Source organism: Lissotriton helveticus, chromosome 5_1, assembly GCF_964261635.1.
Source record: "Lissotriton helveticus chromosome 5_1, aLisHel1.1, whole genome shotgun sequence".
Lineage (NCBI taxonomy): Eukaryota > Metazoa > Chordata > Amphibia > Caudata > Salamandridae > Lissotriton > Lissotriton helveticus.
In genome coordinates this window covers 1,934,989,008-1,935,004,349 of record NC_136065.1, presented here as the reverse complement: position 1 = coordinate 1,935,004,349, position 15,342 = coordinate 1,934,989,008, and the positions used below count along the sequence as shown (strand labels likewise).

General features: G+C 47.3%; 1 long non-coding RNA gene across 44 annotated transcripts in view; it reads left to right on the top strand.

The window, feature by feature from the left end:
- The window catches only part of LOC144756055 (uncharacterized), a 1,542,626-nt gene that overhangs the window by 668,702 nt on the left and 858,582 nt on the right, over positions 1 to 15,342 (top strand). The window lies entirely within an intron of this gene.

Sequence of the window (15,342 nt, the reverse complement as noted above, 5' to 3'; positions counted from 1 at the left end):
TGAGCTAAATAACGGTGATGGATCAAGCCCTGATCTTTGGACTGGGTAAGAGTGGTCTGCTTAATTCAGACACTCTGTTCATCACCACCCCCTTTTCTGAATCGTTTTTGGCCACTATAGGTGTGGCAGGGTATACTCAGACATGAGTCCCTTGCTCACTGCTCCATCAGGATTCAAGCAAGCCGGGCCGACGAGGCTGAAATGCCAGAAACCGGTCCCCGGTAGCTTGTCTCCTTTCTGGTGAAGAATTGGCTTGGTAGTTTGGTCTGCCCTGTTCCCATGATGCACTGGGCCAGGGACAGACTAATTTGCATATAGCCAGGTTCTGAGCTGGGATGGGGCAGTGAGCTAAATAACGGTGATGGATCAAGCCCTGATCTTTGGACTGGGTAAGAGTGGTCTGCTTAATTCAGACACTCTATTCATCACCACCCCCTTTTCTGAATCGTTTTTGGCCACTATAGGTGTGGCAGGGTATACTCAGACATGAGTCCCTTGCTCACTGCTCCATCAGGATTCAAGCAAGCCGGGCCGACGAGGCTGAAATGCCAGAAACCGGTCCCCGGTAGCTTGTCTCCTTTCTGGTGAAGAATTGGCTTGGTAGTTTGGTCTGCCCTATTCCCATGATGCACTGGGCCAGGGACAGACTAATTTGCATATAGCCAGGTTCTGAGCTGGGATGGGGCAGTGAGCTAAATAACGGTGATGGATCAAGCCCTGATCTTTGGACTGGGTAAGAGTGGTCTGCTTAATTCAGACACTCTATTCATCACCACCCCCTTTTCTGAATCGTTTTTGGCCACTATAGGTGTGGCAGGGTATACTCAGACATGAGTCCCTTGCTCACTGCTCCATCAGGATTCAAGCAAGCCGGGCCGACGAGGCTGAAATGCCAGAAACCGGTCCCCGGTAGCTTGTCTCCTTTCTGGTGAAGAATTGGCTTGGTAGTTTGGTCTGCCCTGTTCCCATGATGCACTGGGCCAGGGACAGACTAATTTGCATATAGCCAGGTTCTGAGCTGGGATGGGGCAGTGAGCTAAATAACGGTGATGGATCAAGCCCTGATCTTTGGACTGGGTAAGAGTGGTCTGCTTAATTCAGACACTCTATTCATCACCACCCCCTTTTCTGAATCGTTTTTGGCCACTATAGGTGTGGGAGGGTATACTCAGACATGAGTCCCTTGCTCACTGCTCCATCAGGATTCAAGTAAGCCGGGCCGACGAGGCTGAAATGCCAGAAACCGGTCCCCGGTAGCTTGTCTCCTTTCTGGTGAAGAATTGGCTTGGTAGTTTGGTCTGCCCTGTTCCCATGATGCACTGGGCCAGGGACAGACTAATTTGCATATAGCCAGGTTCTGAGCTGGGATGGGGCAGTGAGCTAAAGAACGGTGATGGATCAAGCCCTGATCTTTGGACTGGGTAAGAGTGGTCTGCTTAATTCAGACACTCTATTCATCACCACCCCCTTTTCTGAATCGTTTTTGGCCACTATAGGTGTGGCAGGGTATACTCAGACATGAGTCCCTTGCTCACTGCTCCATCAGGATTCAAGCAAGCCGGGCCGACGAGGCTGAAATGCCAGAAACCGGTCCCCGGTAGCTTGTCTCCTTTCTGGTGAAGAATTGGCTTGGTAGTTTGGTCTGCCCTGTTCACATGATGCACTGGGCCAGGGACAGACTAATTTGCATATAGCCAGGTTCTGAGCTGGGATGGGCCAGTGAGCTAAAGAACGGTGATGGATCAAGCCCTGATCTTTGGACTGGGTAAGAGTGGTCTGCTTAATTCAGACACTCTATTCATCACCACCCCCTTTTCTGAATCGTTTTTGGCCACTATAGGTGTGGCAGGGTATACTCAGACATGAGTCCCTTGCTCACTGCTCCATCAGGATTCAAGCAAGCCGGGCCGACGAGGCTGAAATGCCAGAAACCGGTCCCCGGTAGCTTGTCTCCTTTCTGGTGAAGAATTGGCTTGGTAGTTTGGTCTGCCCTGTTCCCATGATGCACTGGGCCAGGGACAGACTAATTTGCATATAGCCAGGTTCTGGACTGGGATGGGGCAGTGAGCTAAATAACGGTGATGGATCAAGCCCTGATCTTTGGACTGGGTAAGAGTGGTCTGCTTAATTCAGACACTCTATTCATCACCACCCCCTTTTCTGAATCGTTTTTGGCCACTATAGGTGTGGCAGGGTATACTCAGACATGAGTCCCTTGCTCACTGCTCCATCAGGATTCAAGCAAGCCGGGCCGACGAGGCTGAAATGCCAGAAACCGGTCCCCGGTAGCTTGTCTCCTTTCTGGTGAAGAATTGGCTTGGTAGTTTGGTCTGCCCTGTTCCCATGATGCACTGGGCCAGGGACAGACTAATTTGCATATAGCCAGGTTCTGAGCTGGGATGGGGCAGTGAGCTAAATAACGGTGATGGATCAAGCCCTGATCTTTGGACTGGGTAAGAGTGGTCTGCTTAATTCAGACACTCTATTCATCACCACCCCCTTTTCTGAATCGTTTTTGGCCACTATAGGTGTGGCAGGGTATACTCATACATGAGTCCCTTGCTCACTGCTCCATCAGGATTCAAGCAAGCCGGGCCGACAAGGCTGAAATGCCAGAAACCGGTCCCCGGTAGCTTGTCTCCTTTCTGGTGAAGAATTGGCTTGGTAGTTTGGTCTGCCCTGTTCCCATGATGCACTGGGCCAGGGACAGACTAATTTGCATATAGCCAGGTTCTGAGCTGGGATGGGGCAGTGAGCTAAATAACGGTGATGGATCAAGCCCTGATCTTTGGACTGGGTAAGAGTGGTCTGCTTATTTCAGACACTATTCATCACCACCCCCTTTTCTGAATCGTTTTTGGCCACTATAGGTGTGGCAGGGTATACTCAGACATGAGTCCCTTGCTCACTGCTCCATCAGGATTCAAGCAAGCCGGGCCGACGAGGCTGAAATGCCAGAAACCGGTCCCCGGTAGCTTGTCTCCTTTCTGGTGAAGAATTGGCTTGGTAGTTTGGTCTGCCCTGTTCCCATGATGCACTGGGCCAGGGACAGACTAATTTGCATATAGCCAGGTTCTGAGCTGGGATGGGGCAGTGAGCTAAATAACGGTGATGGATCAAGCCCTGATATTTGGACTGGGTAAGAGTGGTCTGCTTAATTCAGACACTCTATTCATCACCACCCCCTTTTCTGAATCGTTTTTGGCCACTATAGGTGTGGCAGGGTATACTCAGACATGAGTCCCTTGCTCACTGCTCCATCAGGATTCAAGCAAGCCGGGCCGACGAGGCTGAAATGCCAGAAACCGGTCCCCGGTAGCTTGTCTCCTTGCTGGTGAAGAATTGGCTTGGTAGTTTGGTCTGCCCTGTTCCCATGATGCACTGGGCCAGGGACAGACTAATTTGCATATAGCCAGGTTCTGAGCTGGGATGGGGCAGTGAGCTAAATAACGGTGATGGATCAAGCCCTGATCTTTGGACTGGGTAAGAGTGGTCTGCTTAATTCAGACACTCTATTCATCACCACCCCCTTTTCTGAATCGTTTTTGGCCACTATAGGTGTGGCAGGGTATACTCAGACATGAGTCCCTTGCTCACTGCTCCATCAGGATTCAAGCAAGCCGGGCCGACGAGGCTGAAATGCCAGAAACCGGTCCCCGGTAGCTTGTCTCCTTTCTGGTGAAGAATTGGCTTGGTAGTTTGGTCTGCCCTGTTCCCATGATGCACTGGGCCAGGGACAGACTAATTTGCATATAGCCAGGTTCTGAGCTGGGATGGGGCAGTGAGCTAAATAACGGTGATGGATCAAGCCCTGATCTTTGGACTGGGTAAGAGTGGTCTGCTTAATTCAGAGACTCTATTCATCACCACCCCCTTTTCTGAATCGTTTTTGGCCACTATAGGTGTGGCAGGGTATACTCAGACATGAGTCCCTTGCTCACTGCTCCATCAGGATTCAAGCAAGCCGGGACGACGAGGCTGAAATGCCAGAAACCGGTCCCCGGTAGCTTGTCTCCTTTCTGGTGAAGAATTGGCTTGGTAGTTTGGTCTGCCCTGTTCCCATGATGCACTGGGCCAGGGACAGACTAATTTGCATATAGCCAGGTTCTGAGCTGGGATGGGGCAGTGAGCTAAATAACGGTGATGGATCAAGCCCTGATCTTTGGACTGGGTAAGAGTGGTCTGCTTAATTCAGACACTCTATTCATCACCACCCCCTTTTCTGAATCATAATTTTTTTACTCAGGCGGCCCAGCGACGTCCTCGCAATCCCGCTTCTCCTTTGACGTTTTTTCTCCCAACCGGGAAGGTCGATGCCTTGTTTTAGTGGAGGAAAAAGTTCTCCACAATGGCTGCAACCACAGTTTCAGCAGGCAACTCTTTAGCCATTTTGGGCAGATTCAACTGCCAGAGGTAGTCTGGCATGTTGGCGCAGGTAGCCCTTATTCCCGAATCATCCTCGGCTGAAGCTTCAAAGATCCTGCAGAAGAAAGGGAGAAGTGCATCAGAAACAATAGACCTGCAGTGCACATTGCACCTACAAGTTTTAGACAGATCACAGCAGCGGCAGTATTGCAAAGACAAGGTTGGCAGAACGCTCTGTTTTTCGCCCAGAGGTTCAGACTAAAATAATGGACGTACCTTTTATGGGTAATCCCTCTTTGGCCAACATGTTGAGCAGACACTGCAGACACTACCCGCGCCTTCGGTTCTCTCCAGTATAGAAAGCAGCCCTTTCGTGGTGCCCGGGGATGCAGCTCCACATCCTCTTTCCCAAGGAGTTCCACCCAGTATCACTCCTACAATCAGAACCAACCGCATTATTCCACTCTAAATCGTATACAGGAGGTAATTCTTCTAGGAAACAACGACTTGCTTTAGAACCCACCCTTAATCCATCCCAAAAAGGCTGAAGGTGGAATTTCTCTCTTTTATTTCATTTGGTCAAAGATGCTATTTCTCTGTTGGGGGTTTTAATAGTTGTGTCGAAAGGGCACACTCTAAAATTTGGCAAATTCCCTCTTGCTACACCTCCAAAGGGGACCTCTACCTCCTCATCTACGGAAGTCGTTTGCACAGGTGTATATATTGATACAAACAGGGACGGTCGAAGTGATTTCAAATCTCCAACAACAGAGTTAGGGTTTACTCTCAGTTCCTCATCAATAAGCAAGTCAGGAAAGTAGAGCCTGATTTTAGATCTTTGCGCACACTTTTCAAATATTGTACCTCAAGAAGGTCTTAAAGTTCTTATGCCAGAACGACTTTATTACTACACTCGACCTCCAGGATGTCTATTTTCATGTGCCACTCCTTCCAAAGCACAGGAAGTGGCTACGCTTTGCAATAGGTACAAAAAATGTTAAATTCAAGGTCCTACCTTTTGGACTTCGGTTCGCTCCACGTGTCTTTACGTAGATCCTGACAACAGTGGCAGCCTGTCTACGTCTGCAAGGCATACAAATTTATCATTACTTAGACAACTGTATATTAAGGGTTCGCACTTATCAACAAGCAGTCAAGCACACCCAGACTTGTCAGTCCCTGTTTCAAAACCTGTTTTTCAATTAATCATGACAAGTCCCTACTAGTCCTAGCTCGGATATGAACATTTCTCGGAGCATCAATCAATACAAACCTAGCAAAGGTGTTTGTCTCACACAAACGACAGGCCTGCATCTCCCACTTGGTGGTTCTCCTGCGTACAATAAAGTCCGTTTCAGTAGGTACTCAAAGTCATTCCTGGCCACGGCCTCCACCTGCATCCTGTTGGTTCCCAACTGCAGATTACACATGAGAGAAATGCTAGAGTAGCTAGGCAAGCAGTGATGACAGCTATCTGGCTCATTCAACAACAACATCTTATTTACCTTTCAAATGAGGACACCGCTGGGCTGTTGGGCCCATGCTCCCAGTGTCGCAGCAGGCCGCTCCCTCCTCTTACGCTCCAACGCTCACCCTTACTACCGATGCCTCTCTGGAAGGTTAGAGAGCGCACCTTCAGGGTTTTTTCCATCAAAGGCAGATGGACGCCTCTCTAACGCACGTCACACACTAACCGCTTAGAGTTGTTATCCAGTTTCCTGGCTCTGAAAGCCTTCCGCTTCCTAGTGCGAAAGGAATCAGTGTTAGCGTGTACAGACAATACTATCACTATACACTATCTCAACAAGCAAGGAGGTACGCGATCACTGTTGCCCAAACAAGCACAACACATTTGCAAATAGGCCATTCACCATTGCGTTAATATTTCTGCAATACATGTTCCAAGGGTCTCAAACGTCATGACGGACTCCCTCTGCGGATCCGCCTAGGACAACCACGGGTAGGATCTCCACCAACACACCATGGACCACATCTTATGCCTGGGGGGCCAACCAGACCTGGATCTGTTTGCGACGCCTCTCAACCGCAAATGCCTATACTATGCAATCTGGCTTCCCCACAGAAGATCGTGCGGAACTGCATTCGATGAACTCGTCAACAGTATTTGCATTCGCTTTCCGCCGATTCCGTTTGTGCCTCATCTCCTGCAGAAAACGAGGTTCTAACCATGTCACATCCCACTCATTGTGCTCAGATGGCCTCGCCGTGCATGTCTCCTCCTACCTTGCTGCGAACCTATCATGGTTCGCCCTCTGCCGCACCTTCTGACATTGAAGTACGGACGGATTCACCATCCGCATTTCTCAGACCTCAAGCTTGCGGCTTCAACCTGAGCACTCTGAATTTGCTCACTTGTGCATTGCCTCAGACTGAAGGGAGGTTTCTCGCGCATGCAAGAGCCCCATCACTATTAAGACATATAAACTAAAATGTAAACGCTTTGGTATCTGGTGCGAGTCTGTCAGCATCAATTCCGTGCACGCTACACCAGAGCAAATCCTACCTGTCTTTCTCCTTCTGGCAAAGTCAGCCCGTTTCTCATTTCGTCTTCAAAAGTACTGGCTGCACTTCTCGTTTTCGCAATGACAGATTCACGTCTCTCTATTCCTCCAGATCATTTGCAAGTTCTTTTAGGGCCTCTACCGGATGTGCCCGCCCTTCGGGCATTCCCCGCCTACTTTGCGCCTCAACGTCGTATTGGCCCAGCTTCTCTTTTTTTTTTTTTTTTTTACTTTTTTTTTTATTGACAGACTGATAGGGAAGACAATATATTGTACATGTAAAAAAAAAAACCATTATTTACATAGCATATACAGCGCATTCCCTGACGGGCACAAATTCCATTTTCCACTTAGAACACAGTATATGATAGTTCAATGCATACATATATAAAATAAAGCGAGGAAACTAAAAATATAAAGCCAAAACCAATACCAATGTAAATTACTATACATAAGTAGGCGCAGGGCCATCAATAAATTTGTCCCATACTTTCTCGAATTTTTGTAAAGAGCGAGCTCCTCTTAGTTTAGCTAATCCTTGCTCCATAGAGTAAATTTCATTAGTTAGAGACCACCATTCCCAAATATTTGGAGGTTTGGGACTTATCCAAGCTCTGGCCAGTGTGAGTTTTGCGCAGGACATGAGAATCGTTATCAGAATAGACTGGGGATGGGAGATAGGATGTATATCCAATAATACAGACGATATGGTTAGAACTGGTAAACAAATTTTTTTGATTTCCAAGATTTTAAGTACGTCCCCCCAAAAATCCCTTAATGTTGGACAAGAAAACAACATGTGTCCTAGGTCTGCTGCATGAGCAGAGCATTTGGGACATTTAGACCGATCCCCTTGAATGTTATTGAGGGACCACTTGGAAATCTTTTCCGGTGTGTAGTATAGCATACATGTAGTACGAAACTGTTGTAATCTTAAACTAGATGACCTTACAGCACTGTTAATATTAGCTAAAGAGCTTGCAATTTGTTTGGAGGTTATATTTAAGCCAGTTTTGTTACTCCATTTTTCAGCTAGTTTTGTACAGTCATCAGTTTTCATATCCCAGAAACATTTGTAAGTTTCACTTATTACTGATTTGTTTTTACTGGAATATAAACAGTTCCAGATGTCACAATCTAGAATATTATGTAGTTGTTTCTTTCTTATAAAAAAATCGCGTATTTGTATGTATTTAAATCTCATTGTTTCCGTTACATTGTAAAGAGTTTGAAGAGTATGAAAATCCAGAAGCCCTTGTGCTCCATATAAATCTCCCAAAGTATTGATGCCATATATAGACCATCTACGGGCCATTCCGTCATTAAAAATTCCCGGAAGGCCTGGATGGCCCCATAGAGGTAATCTCGGATGATAACAAGAGGTTTTGCAGTAAGCCATAATGTTAACCCATATCCTGATTATATCTTTGGCGGTCTTAAATTTCACCCTCTTGTAATAATTAGGATAGTTGGCTCGCAATAAAAACATATTTGATTCAGATTTTAACATAAAAATATGAAAGAAAAAAGTATCTTCTTTAAGTAACAAAGATCGAAGGCGCCTAATAAATGAAGACCAAAAATATAACTTAAAATCAGGGAAGTTTAAACCACCCTTGTCTATATTGTTTTTAAGAAGGCCCAGCTTCTCAAAGCTTCTTTTGAACCAATCCATTTCACGGATTCAAAATTTCTAACATGGAAAGTTTCCCTCCTACTAGCTCTCACGTCCTCTCGACGTGTGAGTCCTATTCAAGGTTTATCTCATGCAACTTTGAAGGTCTTTCTGGCAGCCTTTTCAAGGTACCGTCAGGATGGGTCCACCTCTCTTTATTCTGCAAGAATAATACTGCAGTAGTTCTTTAAGGGACTACTCAGAATGTTTCCTCCTATACGTCGTCCACCTCCATCATGGCATCTTAATATAGTGTTAGCGCAGCTCATGCGCCACCCATTTGAGCCAATTCACAGGGTGGATTTCAAATTCCTAACATGGAAGGTTTCTCTTTTCCTGGCATTGACTTCATCTAGAAGAGTCAGTGATGTTTCAGGATACTATGGTGTTCATCCGTCATTGGATGGATTATAACCATCTAAAGCTGAACCCCAGAAAGACGGAGGTACTGCTGATAGGAGATAGTCGTATCTCCTGGGGCCCTCATTATTGGCCGGCAGAACTAGGGCCACTCCCCAAATCCTCTGTTTCCGTAAAAAGCCTGGGGGTGGCTATTGACAGAGATCTGTCTCTTAACACCAAAGTGGGCACAGTAGTCTCTAAATGTTTTTTCCAACTGCGAAAAATTCAGAAGATACATCACTTGCTCACCCAGGCTGCACTGATACAAGCTGTGATTGGCCTAGTCTTGTCCCATCTAGACTATGCAAATTCAATCTATCTAGGCCTTCTCTCTTATCAGATCAAGAGGCTCCAGCTTGTACAGAACCAGGCGGCACTATTGATTTATCAACAGCCTAAGTGGCAATCGGCCAGACCCCTGATAAAAAAGTTACATTGGCTCCCTCTGCTCCAACGAGCTACCTTCAAGACTGCCTGTCTTACATTTAATTCCCTAAATTGTTATAGTCCTATTTTTATTAACAATCTGATCTTGAGATATATTCCAACCCGTGATCTCCGCTCTAAACATCAAAATCTGTTGGTGAGCGCAAAGTTTAAACGTAAGCGACATGGCGGACTCATGGGAGATGCGTTCCTGTTCCCATCTGCTTCAATTCAGACGGCAGCTCAAGACATGGCTGTTCATACAGGCACATGAGTAAATAGATCCCACTGCTATCAACTCAGAACAGTCAACTCAGTTCAGCACGAAATAGCGCCATGAAACCTTGGTCAAAGTGCGCTTTACAAATAGGTTATAACATAACATAACATAACATGTTCAAGCTTTCACCTTCAATTAGCTTTTCTTACAATTCACGTCCAATTCTGTGGTGCTACGTACAAACCCAAGTTTATGCCTAAAGTGCCGTCGGATTTTCACCTGAACTAACCAGTCATCTTAAAGAAGTTTTTTCCTTATCCGCAATCCCCTGCGGAGAGGGCATTGCATACCCTTGACATCAGAAGATGTTTAAAATTCTATTTTCAAAGGACCTCTGCCATCCGCAAATCCGATCAACTGTTTGTTGCCTATGGAAAGATACGGCAAGGACAAGCAGTGTCTAAACAAAACATAGCTAGATGGATTTCTGCAGCTATTAACTTTTGCCAGATACAAGCGGGAAGACCTTTACAGACAACTCCAAGAGCTCACTCTACAAGAGCTGTTTCTTCCTCGACTGCTCTTTCGCTGGAGTTTCCCTTCATCAAATCTACAGAGCAGCGACTTGGTCCAGCAGACATGCTTTCACCAAGCATTATTGTTTGGCCTACAGGAAAAGGGTCAAAGAGAGCACATTCCTAAAGCACAAATGTACAGAAAAAGACTAATAGGTCTCCTTGTAGTTCAGCAACACTTGAATTATAATAATCCTATGATTTCAGCATTTGGACAGAACAAATCAGCGGGAAAGTTCTCTGATTCCGTTATTACGTTGAGTCTATCATCACATTATCGCTCCTTGACTGTTGTGGGGCAGGGTTCGAGTACACTATAATTGTCTATGAGGGGCTTCGCTTGTTCGAGTAGCCAAACTTAGGATCTCTCGACTTTATTGACTGTGGCACATAACCATTTGACCACATATCTCATGATTCACCTCTTATACATTGAGACGTGTTGCCCTCGTGATTCCAGGGGAACGCTTCATGGTATATTTATTCGATAGCCAATTACATCCACTTCAAGTGATCTCATCGGATCATATGGACTTTAGTTCCTTGCAGCTGCGTGCTCGACTTGTATTCTAATTGCTATGGTCGTTGTTTTTATATTTCTTGATATGGACATGTTATGATCTTGGATGCGCCGTGCTAGTTTCACTTGCATAGCCTTGAAAAAAGTCATAGTACTGATCTATAGTACTGAAGAAACACGTGTCGGCTGTTTCTTGTCAACTCTACTTTTATGGATCTTCTGATAAAGAAAAAGAAAAATTGAACTTTCCCGCTGATTTGTTCTGTCCAAATGCTGAAATCATAGGATTATTATAATTCAAGTGTTGCTGAACTACAAGGAAACCTATTAGTCTTTTTCTGTACATTTGTGCTTTAGGAATGTGCTCTCTTTGACCCTTTTCCTGTAGTTATATGAATGCCAATCTTTGATTGTCATTAGTCTCTCCTGGTAGTGGGGGACTGTGGTCTATGTAGCACTCCGTCTTTGAATACTAAAGATTCATCACTAATCCAGTACTGTCATTTATTCCATTACAAATTGTGTATGTGCGGTCTTTTCCAATTTAGATACACCACTACCGTTCTTCTTCTTTTCATTATTGTTTGGATGCTGCCAGCGAGACTGATACTTCAGTGGGTCAAGTGGTTCTACGCAATCTTTTCAGATAAGGTGAGCCGCTGTTTCCTTCCTCCTCTGTACTGCTTCCAGACGCTTATTCCATGCCTAATATTGAGTGCATTCTCAGGTGATTGCAAGTTTTTTCATGCATATATGAATGTAGGCATTGTATTATGTGAATGTATATACTTGCTATGTACAAACTGATGTTACAAATAGCATCTACCAAGCATTATTTCGGTACTGCTGTCTACTCTGATTCAGGCATGTGAATCTATGAAAGACACCCTAATACTGGAGAAGAACAATAGTTACTTACCTGTAATCTGTGGTTCTCCAGTATTGGTGTCTTTCATAGATTCACATGAAACCCGCCCACCTCCCCTCAGAGGCTCTTAGGCTAGGGAAGTTTTTAGCTTCACTCCTGTGCGAGACAATCTGAGAGCCTGAGACTCTAGGGAGAACATTCTGGTGGGTGCTGTCGCCTGATTGACTGCAGTTTGGACTATACAAAATGACTAGGATAGTCATGAGTGTGGAAGTTTTTACTCTTGTAGCTTGGGCTACTTTACTTCCTGGTTGGTTATTACCAAGTTTTTCTAAGCATATTATTGCATATTATTGCTTTTGTATATACCGTGAGACTCCCACTCCGACGATGGGGAATGATTCAGGCTTGTGAATCTATGAAAGACACCAATACTGGAGAACCACAGATTACAGGTAAGTAACTATTGTTCTTCTCCAGTTTCTTGGTCAGATAATGAGAGTGAATGTAATATATGCCATTGTGTACTAAATACGCAAGTTGATAGGCAAGTCTGCCCTTAATAAGTAGTCAACCAAGCGCGTAGTACAGGAGTAATTTCATCAAAGTAATCCAGTGCTGAAAAAAACAAGCATTTGCAATGCAATGGGTCTCGCAGCATTAAAGTTTGAGTTACTGGCATTGTAAATGACAATGCTTTGCATACATTTTTTTCTTTATTTTGCAATTGGTATATAAACATTGTTTGTGAATGGTTAGCTGTTGCTTATGCTAAGCAACGTTGGCAGTCATATAGAGTGCTAGTCTTGCTTGTTATAAGCATGCTGATTTAAAGCACTCTGATACCTGCGGGTAGAGTTTGCGCCATATAAAAGTGAAAACTAATTAATAAATTAAAAAAAGCCTACCTGTACCATGTCCACCAGACCATAAATAACGTGCAAAAAGAAAAGACCATTCACCATCTCCTTCTAGGAATGGGGCTGCCAGGCCATAGACAATAAAATCCATTAACACCCAGTCACAAACGCAATTAACTGTAATTGTTTTATTTGTGGTGTCCCAGAGTGATGTGGTGGTGTCCCAGAGTGATGTGGTGGTGTCCCCGAGTGATGTGGTGGTGTCCCCGACTGATGTGGTGGTGTTCCGGACTGATGTGGTGGTGTCCCCGAGTAATGAGGTGGTGTCCCCGAGTAATGCGGTGGTGTCCCCGAGTAATGCGGTTGTGTCCCCGAGTAATGCAGTGGTGTCCCCTAGTGATGCGGTGGTGTCCCCGAGTGATATGGTGGTGTCCCTGAGTGATGTGGTGGTGTCCCCGAGTGATGTGGTGGTCCCCTGAGTGATGTGGTGGTGCCCCTGAGTGATGTGGTGGTGCCCCTGAGTGATGTGGTGGTGCCCCTGAGTGATGTGGTGGTGCCCCTGAGTGATGTGGTGGTGTCCCTGAGTGATGTGGTGGTACCCCCGAGTGGTGCCCCTGAGTGATGTGGTGGTGGCCCTGAGTGATGTGGTGGTGTCCCCGAGTGATGTGGTGGTGCCCGGAGTGGTGCCCCTGAGCGCTCTTGACGGCTACAGTGTACCTCTCACACAAGTACTCTTGGCTCAGGATTAGCATACATTAATTCCTGAATGAGGATAGGCAGACTATATTTGGGTATTCTGCTACAGATTTGTTGGTCTGGGGGATTAGAGGCACGGGACTGGGATCAAATCCTCTTGTATGCTCGTATTAGGATACGGATTTCACTTTGGGAGCGTGGTCCCTTCTGGAGACCACTATCAGCGGGGTTTTTGGCACCAGTCAAAGCTTTAAAAAAATAAATAAATAAGTGTGCGATCTTGCCTGGACATATCAAGAAGCCTTCTATACAAACGTTCCTTTCCTCCGCCGCAGGCTGCGCACCTCTCCACCCATCTCTTGCCAGCCCGTCTTTCTTCCGTGCCCAGCATGCCCATCCCGAATTGACAACCGCCATCACCAGGACAGCAGTACCCTCCACCCACTTCATGTCCTTGCTCCCCCGTTACTCCTTTGCCACTCCACCATGCGTGCTGCAGCCGGTTCCTTCAGGTGCCCCGAGCGCCACCCATCTGCCCCGTGGAAGACACGCCTCCACAGTCCTGCCTAGCCACACCCTGTGCTGCCGGCCCCATCCCTGCATCCAAACCCTCAGCTGAGCCCCCAACCATCTGCAACCAGCCAACCCTACCCGTGCATCCCTCCCTGCGCCCCAGGTCTTCCCGTGTGCCCGCCCAGGTCATCCTTCGCACCTGATCTCCTTTTCATCGCCCCCACCTCCCCTCCGCTGCTATTGATGTTGCGTTGAGCACCGTGGCACCTCTGCCCCCATTCTGACATGCTCCACTGTCCCGCCAGACGCCACCTTGTCCCGTACTTATTTTACCGAAACCTTTGTTACCCTTAATTGCGATCCCCCCTCCCCTCCCGCATCAGGACAAAGTCAGAAGTGGATCTGCTCCATTGTCAGCTACGCAATGTCCTTTTGCCCGAGTGAGCCAAGAGACCTCCAGCCCTCAGCCAGCGCCGCCATACCAGCTACAAGACCCTGCATACCTCGCATGCCTCCCACCCCCCTTGCACGTATACCGCCCCAAACACAAACCACTACCAGCCCCTGTTCGACCCCACCGTCCCGTGCCAGCAAACAAAGGACCCCCCAGCAGTCCCCCCATCCTCAGAGGCCCCTTGTACCGTTGCTGCTCAGCTAATATTGCGGGAATTGACTAACACACTCCTTCTCCCTTCCGCCACAGCCCCTGCTCGGTCTTTGCTAGTCCCCCGATTCTTCTAACATTTTATCAGCATTACCCACACTGCGCGCTTCCCGTTCTTCACCTGTTCCTTTGTCCCATCAGCGAGCAGGACACATGTCTTGATTTATTGACAGCTGTCGTTCTGTTGACTTCACAAACCACGGATTGCCCTCGTGCACTACAACATAGCTTGGGTAGGATGGGGTTGGGGGATAGGATGAGGTGGGTAGGGCCCTTGTGTCCATAAGCCAGCTGATAGTTTTCAAATGAGCCCGGCTACACACTCTGTGGCCCCCGAGTGCCGGCTTGGAGACAGTGCCCCACCTTCTATAGACTGGAGGGCCCCCGGTGTGGGCAGCCGTTGAGACCCCCGGAGCCCGGCCTCCTCCCCGGGACCCCGGACCCTGCCCGCTCCTTACCTCGGCTGGTCTCCGCCGCATCTGCCTCTTTCTCTGGGCCTCTGGGGGTGGCTCACATCCTGACTCTGGCTGCCTGCCCTCTGAGGCCTAGCGCTCCTCTTTACACCGGGTCTCCGAGGAGGGGATCTCCGCCGCTCCTTCCTCCTCTCCACCGGCCTCCTCCTCCCCCGGGGGCACCTCACCGCACACGCACGAGTGAGTGAAAACGAAACCGAAACTTACAGCGCGTCATAAGCTGTCTACTGTAGAAGCTCACGCGCGCGACCCAATCCCAAGGCGCGCGTCTTAATCCGACTCTGCAATGCTGTCTCAATGCTGCGCGTGGCCATCTTTTGTCTCCACTCGTCGGCTGAGCCGACAGCTATAGTCCTCGCAGCGAGAGAGCGCTTTCACGCGCTTTTCACAGCGAGACCTAAAAAGCAGAAATGAAGTTTAGGTTTGAGAGGGGCAAGTGGATTTTTGGGATTCCAGAGAGGATGTAATTTCCATTGTCTAATCTTGACAGGACTAAACTTTCACCTACTTGTTTGATGTCCCGTCTGAGTGAAAATATTTGATCCCACAGATTAGTCTGAGCT